General features: G+C 37.0%; 2 protein-coding genes across 3 annotated transcripts in view; one reads left to right on the top strand and one right to left on the bottom strand.

Moving 5' to 3' along the window:
• The window catches only part of LOC135081642 (F-box/LRR-repeat protein 7-like), a 73,202-nt gene that overhangs the window by 44,122 nt on the left and 16,624 nt on the right, over positions 1–12,456 (top strand). The window lies entirely within an intron of this gene.
• LOC135081643 (uncharacterized) overlaps positions 1–12,456 on the bottom strand; it is a 221,989-nt gene that overhangs the window by 204,252 nt on the left and 5,281 nt on the right. The gene's annotated exons all lie outside the window — the stretch shown is intronic.

Genomic DNA, 12,456 nt, shown 5'->3' with positions numbered 1-12,456 from the left:
AACTTATTTATCCAATAAAAAGCATCAATTTATGCGCGCAATTGAATCAACTAATGAAGCTCTAAAAACGAAATAATTTAATCAGAAGAATATAGGAGAAGTTTCGCACGGACTTATGTCTTGCGGGACATAGTGTATCCCAGGTTCAAAATAAAGAAATTGTCTTGCAATGTACTCGTACTTTGGTGTCAGTTTCTGCCAGCCCTGTCCACAAACCGGATTCCCGCATTACCAACACGTCGCGATAAGTCCGGCCCCGATCCAAGTGGACGCTGTTCCGTTTAACGACATTATGACGGCTCCAACTTTTTGTAAAGCTTGAGTGCTGATCGCTAACTGAGATCAATATTGGATTTTATTTCTGATTGGGTACTTCATAACGCGATGGTAAAATCTGTTAGCCCAGGCTTAAATTTAAAGGTGTGATTGGTTGAATTTTCATTTTGAATTCAGGCTTAAGAATCATGATTCGGACTCGGCTCGATTCGAATTCGGGCCTCTATTTATTTAAATTCCAACATTACCATTAACAAATTGACTGACCATTCATTGGTAGGTACAGGTCTAAAGATGCTATTAGATTTTTTGATTCCCAAAAGTGTCGATTTTGATTTGTGTCTATGTGATATTTAATTAAATATAATCCTCCTGTTTGAAACATATAAAAACTTCCTGAAAATGTCTTCAGGAATTTTCTACAACAACGCACCATGTGGACTCTCTCTAAACTTTATCAGCTCTATCCATTTATGGAGGAAGTGGCAAAGCAAATTTACTGCCACTGTCCTGCCTAGAACTGGAGGCTAACAATAAACTTGAAATCTATAAAACTGGGAACAAAATCGGTATCTGCCCACGCCTGCCGCGGGCTTCAGACATTGTTCGGGCCTTGCTTGCTTTGTTTTTTCTGAGGTCGAAAATACAGGGTTGTTCTTGTTACAAAATACCTTGAAAAATAATACTTCGAAAATACCTTGTTACAACGCTATGATGCTAACTGCTTTGAAATAAATAACAAAATACTTACTGATTAATATTTTCACTATTGAAAAAATTGGCAAATAATCATATTGAAAGATATCACATTTTTGTACAGGTAATGTAGTTTAAATTGTCTTATTAGTTCCCAAGACTACTTATTATCAGGTTTAAAAAAATATATTCTACCTAAATACACAAAGCTTGAGGGTCATTCCACCGGCCAAAAAAATCACGTGTCCGGGGCCAAAAAGTACCCGAATATCATAATATTTTAGTAACAAATATTTTTATCTAATAGTATAACTATGGTTCTTGTTGTTAAACCACAGATATAGTTAATAATAGTTAATTAAGTAATTAAAAAAAAATCGTAAGTCGTTAAAAATTGATTACCACGGCGTGTCCGCGCTCCCGATTTCAGAACAAATTTGCTCGTATAAATTAATCCGTTATTATTACCGCTTTCAATGCTTATGTAATCGATTACTAATTAAATAAACATTGATAAATTAAATACGATATAACTTTATCACTAAAAGGTTTTGTAAAATAACTATTTGAAGTTGTGTCCGGGCGTTAACCGTGATTACCCCGACACGTCGCTAATGTGCGCCTACGTCCCTAGATACGCAATTTAGAAACGAGCTCTATCCTCCCCCGTGAACCTTTAGTGGTGGCCTCCGTGCCGAGGTGTCCGGTAATGCGACTCGTCGCAAGATTTCAGAGTTATCGAGATAAGAATATGATTACCCAGACCTTGGTTCAGTGCACGGTTGATTACTCTATCCTGTTTTTTTAGGTTTCTTTACATGGAAAGTTTTTGAGAATGTACAGGAATAATGGTCCATGTAACCGCATTTTTGTGTATTAAAACATTTGGGATTCAACTTACAGATTGGGCAGGGCTCAGGATAAACCTTAATTTTTTGACTACCCCGACCTTGATTACCTCGACTTTTGTCACCGGGTAATCAATAGAACTGTAATTTTACTAATGAATGATTAACTAAATAACGTTTAATAAGCAAAAATAACCATTTACTAATATTAAATCCTGTTAATACATATTATTAATGATAATAATATCTTATCCTATCTTCCGCCCTACCGGTGTAACAGTCGCCACCACCACGCCTGAGACTCTGTGGGACCTGAGACACTCTACTCCACCTAGGCTGCTCGACGTCAACGTTAACCCACCAACCCGCGACGAAGTGACCAAGGCTATCCTGTCTCTCAAAATTGGCAAGACCCCTGGACTCGACTTTATCACCGCAGAAATGCTGAAAGCCGATGTAAACTCCGCCGTCGACGTCCTGACACCTGTCGCCGAAAACATCTGGATGGAAGAGGAACTCCCAGATGACTGGCATAAGGGGCTTCTAATTATTGTGCCGAAAAAAGGGTAAAGCAAGGGTATCAGTATCGGAAGACCCAAGAGATGCGATTTGGTGTGAGGAATTGCACACCGTTGCGTCTTTCCGTTCTATACATAGCCAGAACGCAAGGGTGTGAAACTAATCGAGTATAGTTTGGAGATGACTTTATTTACTAAGCTCCTCCAAACTATACACGACCAGTACGCATATGCTGCGTACTGCTCGCGTATACTTTGTAGTGACTTAGGTCAATTATCTTACTCCAAAATATACATCGCCAGTACGCATACGGACTAATCATGTATGTATTGTAATAAGTGCGTGATTACAATTTATACGCGAGTAGTTGCATGCTAGTCATTTTGACTTATTGACCTCTCTTTCTATTACATATTAATTCATATCTGCGTGTCTACTTTAAACATTGAATCATCTTTCGACACGTGTCATTGTTTTGATAAAGGATTTTTTGGTGTTTCTTATTCTGCCATAGAAAAGATATTTGTTTTGGGGCTGATATTTCACCAATTGTCGTAGGTATGGAAATATGTCAAAATGATTTTATTCTTGAGATAAAAGTTAATAAATAAAATAAATAAAAGGAAGGATATTTATTTATTATTTAAAATAATAAAAAAATATCCTTAGACATTTTACACTGCACTTCTAGTCCCAAACTAAGCAAAGCTTGTACTATGGGTACTAGACAACGGATATAAACATACTTAAATACTTTTTTTTGTAAATACGTACAACACCCAGTCCAATACAAACAAATATGTTCATGCACACAAATGTTTGTACTGTGCGGGAATCGAACCCGCTACCTCCGGAATAGTAGTCCGTTTCGAACCACTACACCAAACGACCGACAATACAAACCTAGCATTTGAAGTCTCGCATAATATTGTATTTAATGCACGTAGAACTTTCTTCTCTCAATCTCTCTCATTTTAATTAAATTGTTATTTTTAAATTTTTTTAAATTTTTATTTGAAATCTACCTAATCAATTTAATTTCAAAAACCACTTACAATAGTGTTAAAAATCTAGATTTATTATAGATTCAGTAAAATAATAATATTTTATGTAATAATATCAAATAAATGTGATTTTAAATATAGTTCCATATTTTACTGAATTTTACTAAATCAATATCAACTAAACACACTCTAGTCAAGTGTAAGTGGTGTAGTAGAAACTAATCGAGTATAGTTTGGAGATGACTTTTTTTACTAAGCTCCTCCAAACTATACACGATCAGTACGCAAAATTCGTGTATAGTTTGGAAGTCACAGACGTACAAACAGGCACTACAAAATATACACGAGCAGTTTCCTATGGGTGCGTTCTGGCCATGTATAGAACGGAAAGACGCCACACCGTTGGTGCAGAGGCTGTGGAACGAGTCCACAATTTCACTTACCTCGGGAGCATCGTATCAGAGCCTGAAGGTACCGAAAAGGACATTATTTCGCGCATTGCCAAGGTCAGAGCTACTTTCGCATAACTTCGAGCCGTATGGCAATTACGGAAATTGACCCACGCAAGATCAAAATATTCGGGTCCAACGTCAAATCAGTTCTGCTCTATGGGTGTGAAACGTGGAAGGCTACTAAGGTTATCTCGCACCAGCTGCAGATCTTCTTCAGCCGCTGTATTCACCGAATTCTCCAAAATCTCCAAACGACAAACTCTTGGAACGCTGCTACGAAATACCGATCGGCCAGCAGATCAAACGCTGTAAGTGGAACTGGATCGGCCACACTCTCCGAAGGGACCCCGATAATATCCCCAAGCAGGCTCTAGATTGGAACCCCCAGGGAAAATGCAAACGTAGTCGGGCCAAAAAAACATAGCGGCGCACTGTAGCAGACGAGGCGAAGAAGATCGGCAAGACTTGGAGCGAGATCAAACGCGAAGCTCAAGACCGAATGTGATGGAGGACTGTTGTGTTGTGGACGCCTTCTGTCCCATATAGGAGACATAGGACATTGAGTCACTAATATTATATGTATAAGCGAAAGTTTTTTACTCTTTTACGCAACAACTACTTAACAGATATTGTTGAAACTTTACAATATTGTCGTTTATACATCAGAATAACAAATGGCTAGTTTTAATAACATTTCTTTCACCATAACTTAAAAAAACCTTAGAAAATAAAAATATTTTGTTTTATTTTTTATTACTCTGACTCCCAACTTTGATTACCCCGACCATGAAAATTTTGATGTCACATAACTTTTTATTCCTGCTTGCTACAGATGGGCCAATATAAAAAATATGCACATAACAATGTCTATTTTGAAATGTTTTACCTAAACTTACTCTAAATTCAAAAATAAAAAAGGTCGGGGTAATCAACTAAATAATCCAGATCCGGAGAAATACCCTTGAATGTTTTCATGTATATTTTTATATCTATGTATTAAGTTATTAAATTGTTTGTTTATTTATGGATTATACTCATCCATTTTCCAATTAAGAAATATCTTGATCTGACACGTTTTACCTCCATTCGCACCTTCCAACTATTAAAGGCACCTCATTACTCCGTATTAACTGGTGGGTGTGATCATCCCAGTATTATAGCTCGCCAAATGCGGTAAGATAATCACCACGTGGGTTAGTGAGTAATGCAATAGTTATGTTGTTTAGGGTGTGGTTACTTGGTGCATTGTTTTTGCGATGCCTAGTAGTTAAACGTTTAGGTTACACACCCTGTATCTTCTTAGCTTCTTTTTGCCAAAATTTAAACTATTTTTAAGCGTAAATGTTTTTGGAAAAATCTGTTAATGAATTAATTAATTTGATTGTTATTACGATAATTAAGTGATTAAGTGTGTTTAATTGCCATCCTACATTTTACTTACGTTGTCGGAACGTAACAATTGTTAAGCAGTTAACATAATATTTTGAACTACAAATATTGTGATCTTGCAGGTTCCGTCCGATAGAAAGATTCTGTTGCATATATCACTGAAATTGTGAACCCCGTCAGTTTATAATGTAGGTAGATTGTAAAGTACAGTGGGTTATAAGGTTAGATTGTAAACTTACTGCGTCAGATTATATCTGACTGATATCACAATTTTACGGTGACACATACATCACGATTTCAATTCCCTGGAGGAGTTACAAGAGGGTCCTTAACTCCTAAGTACCTTTTTATGTTTGCTGAACTTTTACGGGGCTCCTTGTTTTCTTGTTTACACTGATATTTGGGAGAACTTATAAGAGTCGGAGGGTTTGTAAGTATTTCAGATAGTTCCACAGCTATGACGTCACAATTTTTATCGAAATAGATTTTATGAAAATGGTTTTCAAAGACCAATAAGCATTCAAAGAAGAAAAGTCTGTTTTTTGTTAAAAGCTTACGAAAGATTGACCTTTACCTTTAAAGTTTTCGTTCCCAAGGAAATTGTTGATTATTGGATCTCTTTGCTTGTAAAAGTTTCACGAAACGCTTTGAACTGATTTTGATATATAAAGAAACATTGGAATAACTTAGAAACCTTGTGTCGCAAATAACCTTGAAGGGGTGAAGGGATGAAAGTTTGTATATTTTAGGGACGTGTAAAACAAGAAGGAAAAGTTATAGAAACTTTTAGTTTTGACAAGCTTTGTAAAGATATTAGCTGTTCCCTCGACCTTATTTATACGCGTGAAAATAGTTTAAATAATATTTCCAGTTTTTGTAGCATTTGTCTTTACTGCTCCGTCCCTATTGGCTGTAGGGTGATGTTAAATAACTTAAAAGCCTTTCTCGATAATTGGGCTATCTAAAACAAAAAAAAATCAAATCGAACCAATAGCTCTTGAGATATGCTTTCAAAAGTAAACAAACAAACTCTTCGGCTTTATAATATTAGTATAGATTTGATAGAAAGCGATTCAGACAAAGCCTTGGGCTGACGCTTGTTTATGATATTACTTAAGTACTCTAACTTATAAATCGGGTTCATAACGAGAGTAATATAATTAACATTTAACGACTTGCCTCATCTCATCTGCTTTAAAAAGATTTATGACTTAGTCCTATGCTAGTTTAAATCATTTCGCAAGGCCAGGTTTCCATGAAGGCGAGGGGTGTGGAGACGAGAGATGTGCGGCGAAGCTGGCAGGCGATTTTGACTAAAGCGGAGCGGAGACACGGTGCGGAGAAGAGCGAATGTGTGAGTTGTGTTTGTTAGCTGTCAGTCTATTGCTATCTATGAAACGCACCGCTCCGCACATCTCCGCTCTTCTCCGCATCGCGTCGCGCCTCGCCGCCGCTGGTGTCAAATTCTATAGAAAAACAAGTGCGCTCGACACTTCTCGTCTCGATCCATTTCCACCGAAGCGGAGCAGAGTGGAGATGTGCAAATAATGCAATCTAATTGGTTATCCAAAAACCTTTTCTGTTCCGCTCAGTGGAAACCGGGCCTTATGCTGTAAGTATTGCTGAATCTCGTAAATCTATGGTATTGCGAGCTTTGAAGTCTAATTACAATCAAAATGTGCTTGTTCGGTGGCGACAGAGTACTGGGTAATCGAAGTTAGGCAACACAGCGCGGTAGGTTGGATGGTTGACATTTAAGATGTATGTTTATTATCTCGTTAATCCTCACAGACCGATCATAGTTATAAATAGGTAAAAGCGTTTGTCTTCCGTCCCGTGGTCGCCACTCGAGAACTTTTCTGTCCCAATGGCTATCAGCTCTACAACCTATGTGCCCCGCCCACTGCCACGTGATTTTATAAATTCTGCGGGCTATGTTGAATGGCTATGGTCACCTATGGGGAAGGTCGCGATGTGGGCAGCGCAGGACCGGTCGTTACAGAAATCCATGGGGAAGGCCTTTGTACAGCAGTGGATATCATTTGGTTGAAGAAACGGACGAACGAACGAATGAAAAGCGTTTGTAACTAATAAAAAATATAGATACTAGGTAGGTATGAATGCCAATCGTGTAATTCACTGAACATAGGCTGAGCTCTAAAATTAGTTTCGTGTTATCTATTCTGTGCTCATATGCTCATGTATGTGTATAATGCACTAATTTTAGACTTTTCTTTTAGTTTCCAGATAGGTAAGTGCCAAGTACCTACAATTACGCACGTTGTTGTGTAAGAAAATAAAAGAGAAATATTGGTATACAGACTTCTACCATGAATGACATTGTATCATCATCATCTCAGCCATATTTATTTTATTTATTTATTTATTATTCATTATATAGGACGTCCACTGCAGAACATAGGCCTCCCCCAATGCTTTCCATGTTGCCCGGTTGGTAGCGGCCTGCGTCCAGCGCCATTGTATCAATGTAATAATATCCAAAACGTACATAAATTAATCCCAATCTGTTAAATTCTATGGTCGAGAACACATCCCTCAATAAGCCTTCCTTAACTGCGGGTAGTTATTTATAGACGCTTCTAAGCGACGTTTAAATGTCTGGCGATAGACAGAGCAATTTATATCGAGCCAAAATCGTACTTTATAAGGAACCTATATGATTTCATCAGTTGCCCGCGGCAAGGCTGTGGCTCGATGTAAGAGGAGCGATTTAGTCTAGGATTGTTGGAGATTGCAGACATTTTGTAGCAAAATAGCACCTATGACAACTTTTGAATCCTTCAAGCTCCGCGAATCTAGACACAATAGATAATCAATTGTTACGCGGCAGCCGGATACCGCTTGGGGGCTGAGAGGTTAAGATGCCACGGTTAAGATTAAACATTTAAGGACAAATCACATAATTTTCTTGGGGGATTTAAATAACAAAGAAAAATATTAAGTGAAGAAGAATGCGAAAGTTATTTATATTAACAGCCTTTTTAACCTACTTCTACAAAACGAGGAGGTTCTCAATTCGGTTTGCATTCTTTTTCATTCCTAAGAAAAATAGGTATCGTTGTAAAAACTGGGGTTAAAACGGGTTAAAAACTAAAAACGTTTATTTTTCTGTTATTGTATGTTGTAATGATAAAGTTACAGATTTACTTAATTTGTTTACATTTCTGATTTTCAATTTTATTACAATCTTTAATTTCAAACATGACAAAATGCTCTCCTCATCATCACGATGCTGACACTGCTTACATTTTGGGACCAGCTCTAGCCAGCTCAGCTCTCAGCTGGTTTAGATTTGAGGTAAGAGAGTCTAGATTCTAACTAAGAGTAAAATAGATTAAATTAACATAACTTATTTAGTATACCATCGCTTGTAATTTAAACCGCTTGTGCCAAACCGCTCGTATCCGACCGCAGCCGTACCCAGTCCTGGTGGCGTGTTCCCAACATGACTGAAGCACGAATGACAAACTGGTTTGATTTATGCAACCATTGTGAAGATAAGCCGTTTAATTGCACAATAAGGTCAACACGCTTAATTATATGCCTACGATATGCTATCATGGCTATGTAAAGGTGGAATTACATTGATACAATGACCGATGTTCTGAATAAAAGGTTTATTTTCATTAGCACCTTGTCCACGCCAGGCCGGAAATGAACATTGCCCTTTCTGAATTTATTCGTTTTGATGAAACTCACGATTATTCATTAGATTAGAATACACCTAAGTAATAATGGATTATGTGTAAAAGATACTCGTATTTCTTTACGTAGTAATCTGTACATAGTGTTTGAAAATAAAATCAAGAACACTAATTTGTTATGCATACTTGGATGCTATTATACAGGGTGGCCAGGGAGTTGACGTTCAAAGCTAAAATTTAGATTCATTATATCAAGGTGTATCTAAATCACCCCCACGTATGTTCTACGGTTTTGCTTAGTTTTTAGGAGATAGAGTTAATTTTGTGATTTATCCTAATCCTAACATAGTAACCACAGTATATCTACTGTGTAGTAACTGTGTGGTATTTAGTATAAAGAGAGAGAACAAAAATGTGCTTAGTATATGGATGAATGACTTCGCCAACTTTATTATTTATATGGAACAAAATGGCTACACAGACTACTTACGCAAACTATGGTTCTTAATGTGCATTAATCATCATTACGAATACCATCATGCTTATAATTAATTACCCCAGTGCATGTAGACAATGTACCTATGTAATTATTTTCATTTTTCAATTTGATCGTTTCGTGATATCTCCTAGTGCGTATAAAAAGTAGATGAACGCGAATTTAATACACCCTGTTAATTGAAAAACTCCTCCAAGTGCTATCTATAATATTAATAAAATATTTTAATGAAAACCTCTTTTTTGGAATATTAATTGAATCAATAATAATGGCTTGTTAAAACAAGATAGCTATATAGACTATGAAAAAATCTTCTGAAAATAGAACACGAAAACTAAAGTTGCTATTAATCTAAAGATGCTGACTAGACTAGACTAGAGCTAACCCGTTGTCCTAGGTAAACGACAAACGATACAAAGCGACGCGATGCTATGCGACGCGACCCGTTACGAAATATCAAGTAGTCGTTGTGTTATGGCGCAGTTACACTATGCGGGAAATTGATCGAGACATATAGTGAAAATGAAAACACGCAATTTAGTCAATTTCGCCGTGCGTCGCCTATACTTCGGTGTCTCGCTTCTCTGTCAAATTCCTGCAGTGTAACTGCGCCATTATATTAGTGACATACGTAGTCGCTTGTCATGACATCTGACATACGTCACGTATAGTATTGATCGCATTACGTAGCATCGCGTCGCTTATTGTCGCGTTCCGTCGCTCATTGTCGCGTTCCGTCGCTCATTGTCGCGTTCCGTCGCTCATTGTCGCGTTCCGTCGCTAACCTAGGACGAGTAAGACCAGAAGCTGGATCGACGAGGAATGCGGGCCCCACCTGCCGCACTTATCAATAACATGGCATTAATAGAGCAATTTTATAAATTTATATTCATACGAAGTCCAGCTCGTCCTGGATAATTGAAGAGTTTGATTTTGAAAAATAAAAGACCTAGTTTTTAATATGGATGAGGCAAAATACTGTTGATAAATTAATTTATTTGCATGAGTGTTCCATTATAAGCGTATCTTTTTAAAGGTTGAGGGATCTTCTTTTATTATAAGCTGTAACTACTAGTTTGGTAGCGGTCTTTTGTTACCAGCAAAACGCCTCTTACATACTTACATTTTTTTATCGGTGTAATAAATGACCATTTTTATCTCGAGGAAAAGTCTGTAAAGAGTTATGGAGGATACTCAACCTTTTTATCTTAGTAAAGTGTCCTCCGGCAATTGAGAGAACCGGGTTCATGAGGCCAAAGCCATGGGTGTGGATGCTCTGACTATTTTCACCCGCAATCCTCTACCGGAAAAGACTTGAAACTAGACAATCAGTTCAGAATAAAAATTAGACGGGTGAGCGTTAGGTAGGTACTAAATAATATAACTACAATATTCTGTAAAATGTAACTACAGAAACATTAACAAAATGTGCACGTAAATTAGGTTTCCGAGGAAGTTTTTGACTGCCAGAGACATCTCCAACATGTTTCAAGTCTTATGACTTAAGTTTTTTGCAAAAAATAATGCTTATTGGATGAAATGACATTTTTATATGAATCCCAACGTATTCTTAATATGATACGTAATTCAATTTTATGTTTTTGATAGTATTTTTTTCTGTAATCGACTAAAAACAAAGCGGGCGAAGCCCTGGGGACAATATTCTTCTTCTTTTCTTTCTTTTCAGCCAAATGACGTCCACTGCTGGACAAAGGCCTCCCCCAAGGTTTTCCACAATGAACGGTCCTGCGCTGCCCGCATCCAGGCTCTTCCCGCGACCTTTACCAGATCGTCGGTCCACCTAGTAGGAGGCCTGCCCACGCTACGTCTTCCAGCCCGTGGTCGCCACTCGAGAACTTTCCTGCCCCAACGGCCATCGTCTCTACGAGCTATGTGCCCCGCCCACTGCCACTTGATTTTAGCAATTCTGCGAGCTATGTCGGTTACTTTGGTTCGTTTGGTTCAGTTGGGGACAATATTACTTGCATATTTTAAAGAGAGAAACTGCATAACCGTGCCCGGTCGCTAGGAGGAAGTTATCTAAGTAACATCCTTATGTAAATCTTTAATTTGAATTAATGTGGGACCATCTAACCCACTTACATTTGGACGCACCTCGCGACCTTTCGTTAATGTTAATTCTAATTGCAATTCAGGTTGAAAATAAATCAAATCCTACATTACAAGTCTTAATGATTACATTTAATATGCATTGGAACTCCTACCTGAAAATGTATATGTAGATATCGCGGATTCGTTCGCAAAGTTAAATCAGTAGGTCGATGAATCGAAACCACTACTCTGTGTCTGGAATTTATTTATTATTTCTATAATATAGAAAATATGTAGATATATCTAACTGCTTGACTCTCTTTAGAAATGAGGCAGTGAATTTTTATCTCCTTACATAAATTATTAATAATAGGTAGGTATCGGTAAAATAATCTGAGATTCAAATAAGTGTTAGTAAAATAATCTGAGATTCAAATAAGTGTTATAACATGGGACCTCGCATTAAATAAATACTGCAATAATATAATTTAACACGAACAGTAACATTAAACAAGATATTTTAATCTACGAAATAGACTGAATAATAATGTACGAGTATTTACTGAAAAGTGGATTTCGGTTAGTCAGAATTTAATTTCATATTTCAAATTAACAATATTTTAAAATGTTTGCGTGTACAAATACAGTTTTGAATTGAAATTATAATATTTGAATTGAATTAATAGGTACTTAATTTAAAATCATTTTGAGCCTCCAGTTAAATAGGTCTATTCTATTGTTTATGTTTTATCTTTATTTGTTGTGATAGGTAAACCATGAGGGTTAAAAAGGTTTTTTTTGTAGGTATATATGTCACCATAAAATTGTGAATTCCGTCCGATTATAATCTGACGTAGTTAAATTACAACCTAACATAACCTAACCCACTGTTAGTTTACAATCTAACGCGTTATATTATAAACTGTCAGTGTTCACAATTTCACATTGACATATACATCTCACAGACCTCTCTCGCTCTCTCTCAGATCAGCATCATCAGGTCACATACTCTCTTATTTGAAAGAGACAATAGGTACCTACCCTATATTTTAAAGTGTA

This window comes from Ostrinia nubilalis, chromosome 20 (assembly GCF_963855985.1).
Source record: "Ostrinia nubilalis chromosome 20, ilOstNubi1.1, whole genome shotgun sequence".
In the NCBI taxonomy this organism is placed as follows: Eukaryota; Metazoa; Arthropoda; class Insecta; order Lepidoptera; family Crambidae; genus Ostrinia; species Ostrinia nubilalis.
The sequence above is the reverse complement of the archived record's forward strand: the minus strand, read 5'-3'. Positions and strand labels throughout refer to the sequence as shown.